Source organism: Felis catus, chromosome B3 (genome assembly GCF_018350175.1).
Source record: "Felis catus isolate Fca126 chromosome B3, F.catus_Fca126_mat1.0, whole genome shotgun sequence".
Classification (NCBI taxonomy): domain Eukaryota; kingdom Metazoa; phylum Chordata; class Mammalia; order Carnivora; family Felidae; genus Felis; species Felis catus.
In genome coordinates this window covers 122,297,687-122,318,429 of record NC_058373.1, presented here as the reverse complement: position 1 = coordinate 122,318,429, position 20,743 = coordinate 122,297,687, and the positions used below count along the sequence as shown (strand labels likewise).

General features: G+C 43.2%; 1 protein-coding gene across 6 annotated transcripts in view; it reads right to left on the bottom strand.

Annotated features, from left to right (window-relative positions):
* ADCK1 (aarF domain containing kinase 1) overlaps nt 1-9,239 on the bottom strand; it is a 123,334-nt gene extending 114,095 nt beyond the window's left edge. For all 6 annotated transcript variants that reach the window (XM_006933032.3, XM_019833382.2, XM_045060319.1 and 3 more), the window contains exon 1: nt 9,127-9,239. The gene's annotated coding sequence lies outside the window, so the exon portion shown is untranslated. The remainder of the gene's footprint in view (nt 1-9,126) is intronic.
* Between the last annotated feature and the right edge of the window lie 11,504 nt (nt 9,240-20,743).

Sequence of the window (20,743 nt, the reverse complement as noted above, 5' to 3'; positions counted from 1 at the left end):
TCATGCTCTGTCTCTCTCTGTCTCAAAAATAAATAAACGTTAAAAAAAATTTTTTTTTTAAATTTCCATATTACCCAAAGCAATCCACAGATACAATGCAATCCCTATCAAAATTCCAAAGGCAGTTTTCACATAAATAGAACAAACTATCCTAAAATTTATATGGAACTACAAAAGACCAAGAATGCCCAAAGCAATCTTGAGGAAGAAGAACAAAGCTGGAGGTATCATGGTCTCTGATTATACTACTATATTACAAAACTGTAGTAATCAAAACAGTATGGCACTGACATAAAAACAAACACATAGATCAATGGAAGCCAATAGAGAGTCCAGAAATAAACCCACGCGCATATGGGCAATTAATTTACAACAAAGGAGCCAAGAATACACAGTGGGGAAACGACAGTCTTCTCAACAAATAGTGTTTGGAAAACTGGATGTCCACATGCAAAAGAATCAAACTGGATCCCTATCTCATATCATACACAAAAACTAACTTAAAATGGGTTAAAGACTTGAATGTAAAATCTGAAAACATAAAACTCCTAGAAAAAAACATAGGCGATAAGCCCCTTAACATAGCTCTTGGCAATGACTTTTTGAATCTGACACTAACAGCAAAAGCAACAAAAACAACAAATGGGAATACCTCAAACTAAAAAGTTTCCATACAGCAAAGGAAACTACCAACAAAATGAAAAGGCAACCTACTGGGGCGCCTGGGTGGCGCAATCAGTTAAGCGTCCGACTTCAGCCAGGTCACGATCTCACGGTCCGTGAGTTCGAGCCCCGCGTCAGGCTCTGGGCTGATGGCTCAGAGCCTGGAGCCTGTTTCCGATTCTGTGTCTCCCTCTCTCTCTGCCCCTCCCCCGTTCATGCTCTGTCTCTCTCTGTCCCAAAAATAAATAAACGTTGAAAAAAAAAATTAAAAAAAAAAAAAAAAAGAAAAGGCAACCTACTGAATGGGAAAAAATATTTCCAAATCATGTATCTGATAAGGGATTCATATCCAAGATCTATAAAAAACCCACACAATTCAACAGTTTAAAAAATCTGATTAAAATACAGGCAGAAGATCTGAATAGATATTTTCCAGGGAAGACATACAAATGGCCAACAGTTATACCGAAAGACGCTCAACATCAGTAATCATCAGGGAGATGCAAACTGAAGCCACAATGAGATATTACCTCAGACCTGCTAGGATGGCTACTATCAAAAAGACAAGAAATAACAAGTGATGGCAAGGAAATGGAGAAAAAGAAACCCTTGTGTACTGTTGGTGGGAATGTGAATTAGTGCAACCACTATGGAAAACAGTATGGAGGCTCCTCAAAGACTTAAAAATAGAACTACCATATGACTCAAATACCCAGAAGTGGAATTGCTATCCAAAGAAAACAAAAACATTAACTCAAAAAGATATATACATTCACATGTTTGCTGCTGTATTGTTTATAATAGCCAAGGTAAGAAAACAACGTAAATGCCCATCAATGTATGAACGGAAAAAGAAAATGTGATATATATGTAAATATAATGGGATATAACTCAGCCATGAAAAGGAAAGAAATCTTGCCTTTTGTGACACATGGGTGGACCTAGAGTGACGTAAGTCAGAGAGAGAAAGACAAGTACTATATGATCTCACTTATATCTGAAACCTAAAAAACAAAAAACCAACTCCAGATACAAAGAACAGCTTGGTGGTTACCAAAGACAGGGGGTGGAGGTGGGCAAAATGGGCAATGGGGATCAATAGGTACAAACTTCCAGTTATAAAATAAATAACTCATGAGGATGTAACATACAGCATGGACTTTAATTAACGATATTTTATTACATATTTGAAAGTTGCTAAGAGTAAATCCTAAAAGTTCTCATCAGAAGAAAAAAATTTAGGGACACCAGCGCAGCTCAGTCGGTTAAGTGTCTGACTCTTGATTTTGGCTCATGTCATGATCTCACGGTTCATGAGATTGAGCCCACGTCCAGCTCTGTGCTGACAGCATGGAACCTGCTTGGGATTCTCTCTCTCCCTTTCTCTCTCTCTCTCTCTCTCTCTCTCTCTCTCTCTCTGACCCTCCCCCCTCCTCACCACATGCTCTAGCTCTCAAAATAAAAACTTTTAGAAAAAAAGAAAAAAAAATTTTTAACACACAAAAATGCAGATTTCTGAAGTCTACTCACTGACCCACTGAATCACCAACCCTGGAGATGGGACTCAGGAATCTGCATTTTAATAACATAAGGGTGATTTTTACTCTTTAATAAAGAGGCTCCACTGCATTCAAATCCATCAGTGAAACCATGTCCAAAAATCAAGCCTTCTCAGTTTATTGCACCTACTCCCAAACCCCCAGTGTCTGCAATTGGCGCACAAGAGTGACTGCAAACAATTATTTTTAAAGAAATAATTTCAGAAACTCATTTCTTTCCCTAAACACAAATGCTCTGGCTCAGCTCCTGGTTCGGTTCTGGGGGAAAAAAAGGAGTTTATAAATAAAAAGAATAAATTAAATTAAAACCTTGTTTTGTAGAATGTGGTTTATTTTCTTTATATTCCCTTTATTTAGGAAAGCCTCCCTATCCCCACATCATTCTGCATTTTAATTATTTTTTCTGCCAAAATTTATTTTTTTTAATATGAAATTTATTGTCAAATTGGTTTCCATACAACACTCAGGACTCATCCCAACAGGTGCCCTCCTCAATGCCCATCACCCACTTTCCCCTCCCTCCCACCCCCCATCAACCCTCAGTTTATTCTCAGTTTTTAAGAGTCTCTTATGGTTTGGCTCCCTCCTTTTTTTTTTTTTTCCTTCCCCTCCAAAATTTTATTTTTTTAATATTTTTTTTTAAATAATCTCTACACCCAACATGGGACTCGAACTCACAACCCCCAAGATCAAGAGTCACATGCTCTACCCACTGAGCCAACCAGGCACCCCTCTGCCAACATTTTAGTAAGCCAAGGGTTCCTTCCAGACCAGAGACATGGTGGTTGAGAACATGCACTCCAGCAGGCCTGCATTGGAGCCCCTATAGTCATTTGCCCAAAGGGTTAGCAGCCACACTGCTAACTCTCTCTGAATCTTGTGACCTTGCCTATAAAATGGGGATGATGACATCAGTGTCTACTGGATGGGGTGGTGAGGGATGAGGAAGTCATGCAAAATGTATAGCAAAGAGCCACCTCCACAGTAAGAACACAGCAGCAACTGCTATCACCACCAACGCTGTTGTTATCTCTTATTATTATTATTATTATTATTATTATTACTAGTAATTATTTCCTCTCCCAATGCCATGCTCCAGTAAAGGACCTCACTTACACTGCTATCAGCTTCTGCAGGACTTCTGCGTGCCCCACTTCTAACATCTTGGTAGGCTCCCACTTCCCCCTACCTTTTCCCCTTGTTCTCTACACCCTCAGCCTGCAGGATCTGCTCTCAAAAAGGGTAGCATACAGGTCATGATCTCACGATTCATGAGATCCAGCCCTGCATCAGGCTCCATGCTGACAGTATAGAGCCTGCTTGGGATTCTCTTTCTCCTCTCCTTCTGCCATTCCCCTTGCTTGTGCCCTCTCTCTCACACACAAAATAAAAGATTTTTTTATATTTTATATTTTTATATAAATAAACAATAAATAATGTTTATTTATCTTTGAGAGAGAGAGAGAGAGACAGAGCGTGAGGAGGGGAGAGGCGAGAGAGGGAGACACAGAATCCGAAAAAGGCTCTGAGCTATCAGCACAGAGCCTGACGCCAGGCTCGAACCCATGAACTGTGAGATCATGACCTGAGTCAAAGTTGGACGCTTAACCAACTGAGCCACCCAGGCGCCCCAAAGTAAAAAATGTTTAAAAAGGGCATCAGCATGCTCAGTTCACCCTCTACCTTGTCTTGCCAAAACACAGGTTCCCAAATGGACCCAGAAGCAGGCTTTACATTAGGCTGAGTGCACTCAGCTCCTTACACATCTTCCTCCTTCAAGATCATCAGTGTAGTCCATGAGGGACCATTCCTTGTGGGGCCTGAAAAGAAGCCCACATTAAAAAGGTCATCTGGGGCACTTGGGTGGCTAGTTCAGTTAAACACCTGACTCTTGATTTCAGCTTAGGTCATGATCTCACAGTTCACGGGATCAAGCCCCATGTCAGGCTGTGCACTGACGGCACAGAGCCTGCTTTGGTTCTCTCTCTCCCTCGCCTTCTGCCCCTCCCCTGTGTGTGCTCTCTCTCTCTCTCTCTCAAAATAAATAAACATTTATAAATAAATAAACATAGGTAGATAGGTAGGTAGGTAGATGGATGGATGGATGGATGGATAGATAGATAGATAGATAGATAGATAGATAGATAGATAAATGGCCATATGGAGGGACTGGTAGTCAGGAACTCAGCCTCTGGAGCCAGGAAGAATCCTGCTCTGCTGCTCACCTGCTCTGTGACCTTGAGCAAGCCACATTTCTTGGAGCCTCCAGGTAAACATCTACAAAAGAGTTCTTGATAGTACCTCCCTCCTAGGGCCACTGTGAGCATTAGAGGAGATGCTGTTTTAACATAATACCTAACATACTCAGCAAGTAAGACGTCTTTTCCTTACTGTCACTTTAAACTTCATTTTTTCTTCCCAGAAACACTGACAAGTTTATGTAGACTAAGAACTCATAGCACCTGAGAGACCAGGATTTGGCACAACCTTGTACAATTAACAAAGCAAAGGAGGAAGCCCATCTTATCTTGACTGAACTGCTCAACCATTCTCCATTCCAAAGCCATTTCCCCACATCTCACCTGGTTCTTACTCTCCACCAGAGTCGTCACCACCCTAACCTCCACATGCACTCATTATCCTACCTCCCCTCCACCTACAGAAAAGTCCAAGTTCTCTAGCAAGGGGTTCAAGGACCACCCTATTCTCACCCCGTCCCACCTTGCCCGCTTCATCTCCCAAATACCTCTGCACACTCAGCCCCCCCTCATCCCTCTATGAAGCCTCTAAGTGAACCAACCACTTAGAATTAGTTGCTCCTTCCCATCTGGTCTTATTATGCATTGCTTTTATCTCTAAGAATTTGGTCCTGTATCTGCCTCTTCTACTAGATGCAAAGGGCCAAATTTGTTAATATATTACATAACTAATTTATAAGTTTGCTAACAAATACATAATTGAATGAGTAAGAGAGTGAATTTTTCCACCTAAACATAGAAACTTCAGTCCAATTATGCATCTCCCTGCTCTCAACTCTCTAATGGCTCCCACCTCACTCAGATGAAGACCCAAGGCATTGGCCGACAAGGCCCTATCTGATCTGACGCCCCAGTTTCCTCCAAGGTCTCAGGCCCTTCCTTTTTCCCCCTTGCTACCGCACTCCAAAAGCACTAACGTCCCAGCTATTCATCAAACCCACCAGGCACACTGTGGCCTTACAGCTTTTGCTCTTGGTTTTCTCCCTGTCGAGCACACGAGTCACAAACTATTTCGGTAAAGGGCCATATATTAAATATTTTCAGCTTTGCAGACTATATATAATGCCTCTGTCACAGCTACTCAATACTGCATTGTAGCACAAGGCAAATGGCAAGCACAGACAAAATATAAAGTTATGAGTGTGGCCAGATGTGGCCCAGAGGCTACAGTTTGCCAAACTCTGCCTCGGCGTGGTAGGTGCTCCAAAAGTATTTACTGAATGGATGAATCAAGGGAGAAACTATACCCCACTAGGCCTGTGCAGAGCCAGTAACAACACAGGTCCCCAGGTGAGAATCACTCCAGGGCTATCAATTCAGTAGCCATCCTACCCCAGCACCCCAGCACCACCTCCCAGCTCTTGCCTCTTAAACCCCATCTTCCTGGTGCACCATCCTCCAGGCCTGTCCCTATAGGCAATGGAGCCCTGAGACCATCCCACCCTGGGAGGGGAAGCCACAGCAAGAAACAGACAGAATTCCCAAGACCTGGTTTTCATGCAAATGTCCTCAGTAATAAAAGAGGTGGAAATTGAAAAACATAAAATAGATGATAGAGGAGCCAAACTGTGCCTAAATAGACTGGAGCTGGAGTTTTCCATACGGTGTCAGTGAGTCTTTAACATGCAAATGAGTTGTTTCCCTCAGGGTATTTTAAAAGACCCTGTCAGCCGTGAAATATGTCTGTCGATGAAAAACACCTTTCATTATTAAACCTTTTGCTAATGAATCACCTGCCCTGTTCTGTTTACTTGCCTTTCTGACTTTCACCTGAGTTACTTCTCACAGGAGCACACACTTTTGGGAGGGGCCTTAAGGACACCAAGACCCTAAAAACCTAAAAATTAGATGACAATTTTAGCAACAACTAACCTTTACAAAGCCCTCTGCACTCATTATCTCATTAGATATTCCACACAACCCAGTAAGATGAGACAAATATTATCATCATCCACAGGCATAAACGAGGAAGGAACGAGTTGGGAGATTTTTCCCAAGCGCTCAACCAGTAAACGGCAGAGTTGGAGCTTGAGGCTGTCTATGGCACACGGCCTCCTTAGCAGGGACTCTGTTCACCCATGTCCTTAGCACTCTTCACAAATAACCGTATCAGTCACTGTGGGCAGTGACTCTGCCTTCTGACCCTCTACCCTGCCCAAACGGCAGGCATGTGGAAGACACTGCTTAGAGCCCTGGAAATCAACATGTCAGAATATCAACCAAACCACCTCACCAGAAATAACCGATTCCAGTCTATGAAACATTTAGGAGAGCTGTGTTATTGTCAAATCTATAAGAATGGAATCCATCTTGCTGGACCATAGGGAACACCCCAGCAGGTGATGAAATGAGGCAAAAGGCAAGTGTGGAAAGCTCTACAAATGGGAAGTTGATAGTCAAATGGAATGTCCATCCCCTGGACAGAACTAAATGGGGAATCAAGCACTTACAGTTTGTGGTGGGCCAAAGAGTGGCTAGGCCCACCAGTTACCACCCATCCGCAGTCCCCATGCCACATTCCAGATCAATAAGCATGGAATCACCGTGCCCTGCTTGGTGCGCAGGTGAGAATGGTCAGAAGAAAGGCACTCTGGGCTCTAATTCCATCAATCCCATATAGTGACCGCAGCCTCCTCCCATTTCCTAGAGAGGCTACTAGAGAAATGGGCATTATTTCTTCTGGTCTACTCCCAAGACTGGAAAAGACTCAATAATACCCTTGGAGAGAGTGATCAGGTTTTCAGGGAAATCTGGTAATTGATGTGGATAAAAAGCAAACAAGGTGAGGGGCATCTGGGTGGCTCAGTCGGTTTAGCATCTGACTCTTGGTTTCAGCTCAGGTTTCACCTCAGATCTTGAGGTTCCTGAGTTCCAGCTCCACGTGCTGCCAATGCCAAGCCTGCTTGGGATTCTCTCTTTCTCTCTCTCTCTCTGCTCCTCCCCCACTCATGCACATGTGCTCTCTTTCTCAAAATAAATAAACTTAAAAAAAAATAAGCAAACAAGGTGGAAAATATCACATGTCTCAAGTCTGGAAAGATGCACAGTCAATGCCCAGGGACCATCTAACTGGCCTGATGAGGTTTATAACCTGACCTGCCACCAATGATGCAGTCCAAATATAATCATATGTCCAGAAGGTGGCTGAATCAATATTGATTAAGTAAAGGAATCCTTGGCTGATGCCACGGTCCCAGAACAGACAAGGAAAATAAATCTCACCCAGGCAAGGAATAGAAATTCCCCATTCAGTTCATCCTGGGAAAGTAGGGACTCAGGGAAAACAGTGGAAAATCAAGCACAAAGAGCAAGTGGCAGGTAAAAGGTAGGTCACTGGAGTCCCTCTGGCATAAAAATCTAAATCCAGATTTAGTTAGTTGGGGGCCAGGGAGCTGGACAGGGAGTCAGAGAATGGATACCAGAACCAAGCACTATTCTTATCTTATAGGTCCCCTGTCTGCAAGAAAATGTATATTAGCAGGAAGGAATAAAATGCAAGCTCTCCCGGCAGAGGTAAAATCTTACATCTGTAAAGGCTGTTGAGAAACAGCCAAGCCAATAATAACACAAGAGGATATGATGTAATCCAGGAAAAATGACAGAAGTGTAAATCTGTATATAAAATAATGTAGGGACAAATTAATAGTGTACACAGTGATATGCACATGTTTATCATGACAAAATGTTAAACTATCAAATAAGGACACAAAGACCCATAACCCAGTGTGAGAAGTTGGTGCTTTAAATTCACAGGATTTTTTTTTTCCTATAAAGCAGTAGTGCTCAAAATTATGTCCAGGGCAGCATCTCTATCTCCAGGGAGCATGTTACAAATGCAAATTTCTTGCTCCCCAGCCCAGACCCAGTGAATCAGAAACTCTGGGTTGATTCCAGATGATTCTGATGCAGTTTGATAGCTTGTGCAATAAGAAAATGCTTAAAGAAAACATACAAAGGCACAGATAAAGTCTAGTTCACTTTCAGCTCGGTAAATATTTCTTGAGCACCCATTAAGTGCCAATTATCATGGACGTGATCAATAAATATTTGTTGAATTGGCTGACTTCCTACCTAGTAGAAAGTAAATGCCACTTAACCTGGGGAGAGAGCTGTGCTAGGTGTCTTCCAGAGGCTGCTCTCCATGCACGGCTGTCATCAGCACGTTCCAGTTCCAGGAGAACTGGAAGCGCAGGGCCCCGCAAAGTGTGGGAGATTAGGGGCGCTCCGGGGCACGCCAAACTACCAGACGGAAGGCAGAGATTTGGGCGGCACCCCACGCTCTAGCCCAGAGATCACGCCCAGCCCCCCGCCGCCCGCGGCTCGGAGTCCACACACCGCCTAGGCAGAGGTCGCCTGGGTGAGCCACCCGATGCCTCCTCCTCCAGCTCCAGCCCTGCCTACATGCGAGACTGCGCCATCGAAGTAGCCAGTCCACACTTCTGCCCACTGGTGAGCCGGGCTGGAGAGTGACCGCAGAGGAGGCGGGGCCCTGCCGGTCACGTGGCCGCGCGCCGGCCTGGGTGACAAGGTCACAGGCCGCGGGTTCCCTCCTACACAGTTCCAGCGGAGGCGGGCGTCCGGGGCGTTTGCACCGCCACCCCAGCACTCTACGCGCCGCGCGACCCTGGTGCGACTACCCTACTCACCCCAAGGGACGCGGGGACGCGGCGCCGAGTTCCGCGCCGCAGCTGGGTGACGGGATTCGCCGGGTCTTGGCTCTCAGCCACCCGCTGATTGCGCCTAATGAAGCGGAGGCGCCGCGCGGCCTGCCGGGACTTGTAGTTCGTGGTTCCCTAAGCCGCGGCCAAGCGAGCCACCAGACCCGCGCTCCCCATGGACCGCTCCTTCCGAGGAGGTAGAGGGGTCAAGACACCTAACCTGCCAGGGGCACTTATTTCTTTGCCCGGGCTGCGGACACACAATCTTTCTGAAATTTGTTTTCGATAGTCTTTCCGAAGGAGGCGTAGATTCGTGTTCCGTGGAGGATGGAGTTGTGGGCTTGTGCATTTCAAATAAGGTATTAGAACAAGCGAGGAAGACATTCACTGACAGTTGCCGAGTGGTGAGAATGTGCTGATTGATCTTAGTTATCTTTAGCCCCCCTTCGTTCATTCATTGACCTGTATCGCATGTTTATAAGATGTGCTTTGGAGACATTCATCAGACGTTCATTCCACAAATATCTCTTGAGCCACTCCCCGGGGAGCAGAGATGGGGGCGGGGGGGGGGGGCGGTCATCTATCAATTTAATCAATTCCAGCCAAATTTCCAACAGGATTTTGCCTGGACTTTCACAAGCTAATCTAAAATTTACATGCAAAAAAAAAGGGGGGGGGGGGAGTAAAGCGTAACCAAAACACTCCTGGAGGAGAATGACATGTTTCAAGGACTTGGCCTTTCATACATCAATATTTATTATAATGCTATAAAAAATTGAGGCCATTTAGTATTAGTATGAAGATAGGCCCGGGTGGGGAGAGAGAGAAGAAATCAGCCTAGAGAACCCAGAAACAGATCTAGGAATAGGTGGGATCTTGATATATGATAGAGCTGGCATTATAGGTCAGTGGGGATAGGCACATTATTCAGTATATGAGCTGGAACAACTAGTTATCTGTTGGATTCCTCACTCCAGGTAGATTAAAGACTTTCAACAGGAAAAGCAAAATAAGATGTTTTAAAAGAAAATAAAGGAAAACATTCTGTGATCTCAGGATAGGGTTTATTAAATGACACAAACTGTATTTAATACCTTGATAAATTTGGACAACATTAAATTCAGTAACTTCTCTTCATCGACAAGCATTACAAAACAAGCCGCAGACTAAGACAATTGCAGTACAGAGACAGCAATAGTATAGAATTGCGTAATACAGCCCCGCTGTCTCACATGGGCAGTGTATGCATGCTAAGACAAAAACATGAATAATTTTCAAGCAGTGTAAGAAGTGTGAGCTGAAGGCATGAACAAAGTGATATAGGAACACAAAGAAGGGAGCAGTAATTTTGCCCAGGAGATTCTGAAATGCTCCATAAACTAAGAACTGACTTGGAGGCTAGGAATTAAAGTCTGAATAGGGGCTCCCCTGGAGAAAGTTGTCGGCATCAAAAAAATCCTATAAAAAAAAGCATAAAAATGCAGTAAAATACAGTAAAAGACATAAAGGTATTTAAATTAAAATGGGAAATTTAAAACCAGAGAGAGAAGACAGAATAAATATATTAAAAACTTAATATGGTTCCTCTAATTGCCCCCCTAAGTTTAACTATGAAAATGTTACCAGCAGGCTAACAGCTACCCTGAGGAATGGAAATAGGGAGGGGAGGCTAGAGAACTTTCAGTTTACATTCTGTGCCCTTGTATCATATTTGAATTTTTTTTTACAATGAATGTGCATATAACTTTCACAACTAAATTTAATTACTTAAACATGTAAAAAAAATTTATTATAATTTTTAAGCCTTCCAGTTCAACGTGGTATGTTGAGTATACTCATTTAAATCCACTCCTTCCTGAAATCCCATGAACATGACAGGAAAGAAATAAAAAAGTCATAAAAGCCAAAGGGAACAAGAGACAACAGCAGATAGGAAAAATCAAAAAATAAATGTGGGAAGCTCCAACACAGATAGGGAAATAAGACTTTTATAAACAAGCCTGTGAGCCCCAGCCCCAGAAATTTCTGATTTTAGAGTCTAGTCTGGGATGTGGATCTCCCTTTGTAATTCTTAGAAAGCTCCCTCAGTGATTTTAATGGGCAGCTTAGTGGAAAGCTCTGTCAAGGAGGCAGTTCGTATTGTGAAAAGTGGGTGGATTGAGAACAGTGGTTCTCAGCCAGGTTAGAATCACCTGGAGAGCTTTAACAATCCTCCTGGGCCACACCCTGGACCTCTTAAGTCATTTTCTGGGGAAAGCACCCAGGTGTAACTATTTTGTAGAGCTCTCTGGATGGTTTCAATGCACAGTCAAGGTTAGACACCATTGAGTTAAAAAGTCTTGTCTGGACTGTGTGACTTAAAGTAAGTTTTCTAATTTGGCAGAGCTTGACCTTCCTTTTGATTTACCAATGGTAAAATGATAAAATGGTGGTTTCCTTCTTGATAAAAGGTGTTAACCACCATCTGTCCTACCTGCCTCAGAGGTCCTTGGGAGGATCAGGTGAGATGGGGTATGTGCTTTGAAAACCAGATATTGCTGTGAAGACATGTTCCATTAAGCTTAGAAGAAAATCCAGACTCTTAACTCACATGGCACCCCTGGGCCTGTTCCTACTCCCTCCGTCTCCACCTTCACCACCCTTCTCCCCCCCAGCTCAGGCCACTCCAGCCTAACCAGCTTCCTGTCTGTTCCTCAACCTGCCAAACTGGCTGCTGCCATGAGACCCTTACACTTGCTGTTCCCCCATAATTTCAAAGGTCTGCTCCATCCCAGCAATCTGTTCTCTGTTCCAATGTCACCCTTCCAGGGAGGCCATCCCTGACTACCCTTATCTAACCACCACCAACCCTACACATTCCCTGAGACACATTCTATCCCCTTACCTTGCTTTATAACACTCATCAGTACTTTAAATTATATTATTCATTTGTTTAGATGGCTTTTATCTGTTTCCCCCACTGGACTTAAAGCTTCATGAGAGCAGGGATTTAGATCTTCGGTGCCTAGAAAGGAGATAGACAACAGATAAGCAAAGAAATAACAGGATCGTTGCATGACATAATAAGCCCTGTGAAAGAAAGAAGTAGGGGTGTGTGATAAAGAATAACTAAACAGAGGCCAGAGATGGCGTCTTTGGAAGGAGAAGTCAGGCAAGGCATCTTTGAGGAAACTGCAACCTGATGGTTGAGCGAACCAGCCATGAGGAAGATGAGAAAGTGTATTCCAAGCAGAGGGAACACACGTGCAAAGGCCCAGGGGTAGGAAAGAGCCTGGCAGGTTTGAGGAACAGAGAGGAGCCTAGTGGAACTGAAGCAGAGAGAATGGTATAGGAGGAGGTAGGAGAGGCAGGTAGAGGACCTCGGAACACTCACTGGTTTGGATTTTAGTCCAAGTGCACTAGAAAGCCATTGAAGGATTTTGTTGAGATGGGATATGACCCAAGAAGCTAAACAGAAAATGCACTGAGCAACCAAAGCTATCAGGGGAAGTGGCTAACTTATTTCACAACCGACCACAAAGTCCCAATTGAGTTTCTGAGGCAGTAAGGCCTGGGGTTAGTAAACTGAATATTTAGAATGCTGTTAATGAGAGGCATTCATTCAGGATGCTGTGTGTCTTATCTCAGAAGTGGACTATCTGGAAGGAAGCGTCACAGCAGCCAACCAGAGGAAAAGCAAGAGAATCCAAGGAGCAAGATTCTTGCTTAAGGCAATGAGAAAACATTACTGTAGAGAGAGTAATAAGGGAATTGTGTTCTATGCAGGAGGGAGAAAGTCTTAGGGCCTGTAGTAGAGGAAGCAAGAAAGCTGCATTTGGTTCCCACCAGTATTCCAAAGGTGAACAATGCCCTGGTTGCGTAACAACCACAGAAGGAGACTTGAGCTGGAGGGCTGGAGCTTGTATTAGCACCTGCCCAGGACAGAGAGTGTTCCAGCAGGAGAAAAGCAATCAACCTAGATCCAGGACCAGAAGGTCAGCCTCCAGCTACCCAGAGGGCAGTTGAACATTTGCCAGAAAGTCTGCAGGCCAATCCATAGGCCATATACATTTGTGTGCTAGGGTCAAAGAGCAGAGGTTAGGGCTGGAAAGAGAGCAAGGCCTGCTGGCTCTGGACACTTCTAGGTATCAATGACCATGAGATAGAAACCTGCTCAGCCTGCCCCGTGGGATGGCCAGACTGGCCTGGACTTGATGGGAGTTTAAAGGGATATTTTTTAACACCTGGGAAGAAGTAAATCAAGATGAGTAATCTGGAATTCATTTCCAAGCCAGGGGCTGGAGTGACATGGAGAGCAGGGATTTCTTATCTGCCCCTGACTGGCTGAGGGATCCCACAAAAAGCACATCACACAGGCTCTTCAATTTTCTTATTCTTTTTCCAGCTTTATTGAGATATAATTGTCACACCCTTCAGTTTCCTTATCTGTCATGAGGAAGAAAAAAAAATTCCTTGCAAGAAACAGCTGATAAAAAGAACCAAATGAATTCTTAACCAGAATTCTAAATCAGTTTACTGGAGATATGTGTGCATATCCCATATATATCCCATAAATATACATATATACATATATATGGGATATACTATATATATGTATAAATGTTATATATGCATATATATGCTATCATTTATCAAGCACTTAATATTTCCAGCTGCTAGTCTCAGTGCTTTAAGTATATTTTCTCATATTACCTTCATGATATATGAGATAGACATCTTTATTACCCCCACTTTATAGCTGAGCACACTAAGGCGTTGAGAGTTAAGCAGCTTGTCCATGATCACTCTGTAAGGGTAGAACTGGGATTCCACCCCACAAATCTGACTCCGCATCCCATACTTTGGAATGAGCAGTTCACTCTGATCATAGGTATATTTAGAAGGAATCATTTGAGGCAAATGTCTCTGGGGCCAAGGTAATCCATGGCCCTGAGGTCTTTGAGCAGTTTTAACAGGAAATAGGCAAGCTGGCTCAGCAGTAATCCTTTATTATCAACCATTAAGTGGCCACAGCTTTCAGTTAAGAGGGAGGATGGACTGGGAGTTTGGTTAGCTGGTTCCAGTCCTGCCTATGCTACTTGTTGGCTGCCGACCTTGGACCTTGGACCAGTCATTTTTCCTCCCTTGGACTCAGGATCTTCTTTAGTAAAGCAAAGGAATTTTAGGGACAGGACTCTAAAGTCTCTTCCAGCATTCCACATTCCATGATTCTTTGAGTCTGGAAGCAAATGTCCAACTTCCTATAGACTGACACAGAGGGCATAGCTGAGTAAGCCCCTACACTGAATATCCTCTGTATCCTGCCAGAGGTCCTCTCTCCACCCTTCTCTGCCCTGCCCTGTGCCCAGGAGACTGACCAGCGCAGGCTGCATCCCCAGGGGCTCCCCTGTCCTCTTAAAGTGGTTTAGCCAGTGGTAGGAGCAGGAGACAGGAGCAGGAGACAGGTAGGCCCAAGGAGAGGGAGGCCCAGATATCTGTATATCTGTTCACACACACACACACACACACACACACACACACACACACACACACTGCATCCTGTGTGCGCTCCTGCCCTTTGTGTCTGCATTCCAGCAGAGGCTGGGTTCCTCTCCTGCCACAGTTCCTGCTAGGGCACTTCTGCCCAGCCCCAGCTCTCATTGGGTTGAAGGAACGCCACCATTCCCACACTGTGCCCCCTTAGACCTGAGAGCGTTGATGGCTTCCTGCTGTGCTAGTTTCTAGCTGTTTCCCCACCCCTGGCTGGTTCCCTTAACTGCTTATGCCTCCACTGAACAATTCGTTCATTCAACACCCTGCATTGAAACCCTTGAACATGCCCCCTGTTTCCCGCAGGACCCTTTCTGCTACTGCCCCCTTGGTGGTGAGGTGGCTTCCCTCCTTGTTGCTGCTACCATGACATCAGAAATTTCTCCATGTCACAGAATCCCAGACCTCAACACGGGAACTCCACACCACAGGAATCCCACCTCCTATCAAAGTCCTGCAGGCCTCCCCACCAAGCCCTACCACTAGCAGGGGACCTAGAGATAGGCACTTTCAGAGTAAGGGAGCAGGATTCCCAATTCTCCCACAGCGCTGGAAGCATCAACAACACTATTTTACTAGCCAAAGTCTATCAAAAAATGCCTTAGATTCCTCTTCTGTAAATTGGGGATAATAGTATCTGTTCTCAGGCTTGCTATAAGGACCGGATAAAACAGCCTATGCAAGGGCTTAGTACATTGCCCGCCAAAGACTAAGTAGATGTTCAATAAATTTAATGCCCTTTCTCTGTTACGCAACTGGGAGGAGTGGGGAAGCCATGAAAACAATTTGATGAGGTAAAGTGGCTTCTCCAGAAATACCATGCCACCTCCTTCAGTTACGTAGTGGAATAGCCAGGGACTGGGATGGCAGTGGACCAAAGCAGAAAAAAAGAACAACTCATCAGAAAAGCAGGCTTTTGTCAAAACAAAAACAAAAGAAAAAAAAAAAACCACAATGCTCAAACCCAACTGCAATGAGCAATTATGGAACAATAACTAAATACTTTCTATAATTAGAGAGAGAAACTATGACAAGTGATCAGGGTGCCTTTGTCTGCACTGACCCTCTACACTCAACAAAGATCTTAGCTCACATGAAATGGAGACTAGGGATCTTTGTGTCTTTTTTTTTTTTAATTTTCTTGAGAAATTGAATCTCACACACCACCCTTCTGTTGCCAAGAAAGGGAGGCAGAGGAGACAGTGAGGACCCTCTTATCAAAAAAGAAAGGCAATTGGAAATGTGACTCGTGTCAAGGGCTAATTCAACCCTCCTGAGAGAGGCAAGGGTCTTATAGCTTCCCACAAGAGCTGCTGACACCCTGGCCCTACCCTGCTGACGGGGCAGGTGGGTGGGTTAGCATTTCTGTGGGAAGAGGAGGGCACATGGGCTTTGATGGCTATCTATCAGGAGGCCCCTTTGACTGAAATCTGTGGAGGAGCAAATCCTTATCTTTAACAATGGATATTCTGGACAAAAGCAAAGGAGAAGATATTCCCACAAACATTAGTGTTAGAGACTTGTTCTCTCGGTCTTGACAGAAGGACCAAGCTAGCTTCTTCGCCCTGAACCTCGATGGCTGCCCAGACCCTGCTATTCTCCCAGGCTCCCAGGTTCCTTTTCCCTTCCTTCTCCTCAGTCCCACCTCACTGAGGCTATTGACCCTTCCTTCCATCTATCCTTCCCTCTTTCTCCTTCCTCACCATTCCTGTCGCCACAAGCATTGTCAGGCTCCCCACACATCCCACGTCTAGACTTTTCCACAGACTTCCATCTGGTCCCCCTTTCTCCAGACTCCTCCCCCTCACAGACATTCCACAAAACACCACCTATAACACCGCATTCACTATGCCATTCTCTACACTGGGACTTTCTCAACTATGGTATACACTATGGTACACACCAGGTGCCCCTGGTATACACTAGGTACTTTTCAGTGGTGTAATACACATGCTTAGTGTTCTGCCCAGGTCCCCTTTACCAGGCCAGTATCCCCATTACTCAGCTCCTGTGAGTGTTGGCTGCTAACAGTTCACAGCTGCCCCATCCTCCAGAAAATTAACAGGGCGGAAGGAAGCTGCCTCAACAGGAAATGTCTGAAAGGTTACACCCTCACACGTTCCCACATCACGGTTTCACGAAGGTCCCCTGTTTCTTAATACTGGGATGCTACAAACTGCTCCTTTGGGAGAAAACCAGGCCAGTCTGGGAAAATCTAGGACACCTGAAGTTCGGTTCCATAAAAGGCCACGAAGACCTAATTGTCTTCCCCTCCCCACCTGAAGAAACAGTTGTCGGGTATCTACTATGTCCCAGGTGCTGAGCCATTATTAAGCACCTTGTTTTGAAGATACTGATATAAGTAATATGATTTTCCTGCCATGCTGAGAATCCCGTAGTCTGATGGTAGACACAGATTATTGTTTTTTAATTTTACAATCAATTTTAAAAATGCTATATAGACATGTGTAAAGTAATACTGGGGGGCGGGGGGGGGCGGACAGGGAGCTCCTCTGTTTCAGTTAGAATGGAACATAATGAAGTTCAGGTTCAGCAGCTGGGTTCCAGTGTGGGCTCTCCCACTTACTAGCTGAGTGCCCCCAGGCAAGTCAGTGATGGTGTCTGCTGGGGAAAAAGAGCAATGAAATGCCCCTAGGAAGGCTGGAAGGCGATATATCTACTTAATGCACATTGTGTCTGGGGAATAGGATTGCAGGTGGTTATTTTATTCTGTTTGCTTTACTATTTTTCAAATTTTCACAGAGAATAAAATCCTTTTAAAATCAGAAAATGAGACTCACTAAATTTTTTTAATGTGATTTAATTCTCATAAGTACACTCCCGGGTACATTCTTAAAAAGCATCTCTCCTCCTCCCCTTACTTTATCTATCTATCTATCTGGCAGAGTTCACTAAAGGGTGGTTTTTTAGGACCACCTGCATCAAGATCACTTGGAAGTCTTAGTAATATACAAATTCCAAGCACTACTCCCTGGATTCAGACTGTCTGGAGTGGAGCCCAGAAAACTGTATTTTGACAAGCTCCCTAAATGATTGTATTCTCAGCATGAGCCTGAGAACCACTATTGAAGTGAATGAAACATTCTATTTATGTTAATTTTGCAGGTAACTAGGACTTACCCACACATGTAACCTTTTAAGAGTTTTACACTTCCTTGTAAAATAAGTTTGCTGAACAGAGTGTAAGTTTTCTTGGTGAAAACATGGTGTCATGTCCATGATATGGTGAGGACATTTCTGTTGATGTCTCCCTCTCTAAAGGGGTCCTGGGTGGTGATACTCTTACAGTTCTATTCATTTTGTACCATTATTCACCATCCAGTCTCTGGTACTCTTTTTATTAAAAAGCATTTATTTACCACTTCCTAGTACACCAATTGTCCCACTAAAAGAAATCTAGGCTCTTTAGAGCCTCATTCCACACCTGGGGATGGAAATGTATGAGATAAGATGATCCGAAGCTATCGACGACTACTAGGGTTAGGTCAGAAAAACTCAGAAGTGAACATGAAGAGCCTCCACTTGCAAAAGGATGGGACAATTTGATAATCTGCTAAAAATATCAATGGATTGAAACACATCAAATATCTTTACCTCTGTGAGTTTATGATGGTATTCCAAAAAGAAAAAAAAATTTTAAGTCATCACTGAAGAATGCAAGAAAACCACCTAATTATTTTTTAAATGGGTCATTAAAGAGAAAGAATCTGGCATTCATTCTCTTTTTCCTTTGTGAAATTCTCTTTTATAAAAGTATGCCGGCTAATAAGTAAAAAAGGAATGACAATTAGAACATCACAATTCTGCAATTCCTAATGATTTATGGGTGTAGCAATGATCATGAATGTCTGCTAACATCACAAGAAAGACTACCAGACTTTGGATTTTCCTGATAGAAGTAAACACCATCATGCATGAAGTTGCTTTGTCCCTCCCCTAGCCCCACAACAAAAACAAAGCCAAACAAAACCTTGAATCTGATCAAGCCTCTAGAGCTAATGAAGAATTTACAGGAAACGGAGGAAGAACAATATCACAAAGATGCAAAATCAAAGCTATAGGAAACTCTAGGAGGCAGATTATCTAATATCTTCAACAAAATATTGCATGAAAAAATAAGAAACTATAAAAGAGATGTGAGACACATCAACCAGTCACAATGGATAAACCCTATTTGGATCTTGATTCAAATAAGAAAATATATACATATATTAAAACAGCAAAACCAAGAACATACAAGAAACATACAAAACAAAAACGTTTAAGACAATCAGAGAAAGACCAAAATTGGGTAGATATTTAATGATACTGAAGAATTCATTATTTTTTAAATATAGGTATAATACTGGTACTTTGTGGTTTTTGAAAAGGAGTCCATATCTTTTAGAGAAGAGTGCTGCCATATTTGCAAATAAAATACAATATTTGAGATTTGCTTCAAAATAGTCTGGGGAACGGAGTGGCAGGGGTACCATGAGCAAGATTGCCCCCATGGTGAAAAATATTAAAGCTGGTGGTAAATTCATCAGGTTCATTTTTCTGTTCTCTCTACTTTTGACTATGTTTGAGATTTTTTTTAATTTTTTAATGTTTATTTATTTTTGAAAGAGAGTGAGAGAGAGCATGAGAGGTGGAGGTGCTGAGAGAGAAGGAGACACAGCATCCAAAGCAGGCTCCAGGCTCTGAGCTGTCAGCACAGAGCCTGACGTGGGGCTCGAACTCACAGAGTGCAAGATCATGACCTGAGCCGAAATCAGAGGCTTAACTGACTGAGCCAACCAGGTGCCCCTATGTTTGAGATTTTTAATAAAATGTTCAGCATATTCATGGTTGAAACTTGAAATTTTCAGAAAAGTAAAAGAAGAAAATTTAAATTATCCATAATCCCACCCCACAGAGATAATCACTACTAACATTTTGCTGTATACCCTTCTTGCTTTTTAAATACAACAGAAATCCTGCTGTGAATATTGTTTTATAATTTGCTCCTTTCACTTAAGATAGTATATTTTTCCTTGTCATTAAAAATTCTAGGGGCATCTGGGTGGCTCAGTCAGTCAAGCGTCGAACTTCAGCTAAGGTCATAATCTCGTGGTTTGTGAGTTCAAGTCCCACATCAGGCTCACTGTTGTCAGCCTGGCAGTGCAGACCCTGCTTCAGACCCTCTGTCCTCCTCTCTCTGTCCCTTCCCTGCTTTCATTCTCCCAAAAATAAATAAATGTTTTTAAAAATTCTAAAACGCTATTCTTAATAGTTGCAATAGTATTTTAGTTCCTAACATTTAGTCAAAGCTCTATTTTTGCTACTAAAAAATTTTGCTGCTCTGAACATCCTTGAAAATGTTTATTTGGAGGCCCCACTCTTTTTAAAAGTTGAGCTAGTAGTTAAAAGAAGATAAATATTTTCCGGTATTTAATACATACTATCAAACTGTTCCCTAAGGTTATAACCATTTATATTCCTGCCAGGAGTAAGGTAGAATTCCCCTTTTACCAAACCTTACCCTTCTGGGAGCTTTTAATTTTCCCTATTTCATAAGGAATTCTGAGTCCAAAGAGCAATTGAAAACTGTGTTAAAGCCAGACAGGCCTATCCTTGAATCCTATTAGCTCTGTGACATTGTGAGTGTTACTTGACCTCTCTGGATCTGGGAAAAGAATAACACTGAGACATCATGACCATTGAGTAAGATCAGAAATGTAATGATATATTACCTGCACATTTCTTAGCATGGTGCCAGGCTTGGTAAATGTTAGTTATAACTACCATCGTTATCATTATTATTATTACATATTACCTTCCTATAGAAAAAAATTCTTAGCTTTTGTGACAGCTGCTTTCCTTTTCATGAAAAGGCTTTTTTACTTACCTCTGCATTCCAGATAAGTTGGGATGCTTCTGGTTGGATCTCAAAGAAACCTCAAGTTAAAATGATAAAGCTGCAGCACCCAAAGGTAAGAAGGATTTAGAAGACATGGTCTGACTCTGTTTTTAGTGACTTTGGCAGCTCTGCCCTTCTCTGTCTGTTGTTTTCAACCCCATGCCAATGTCCCTG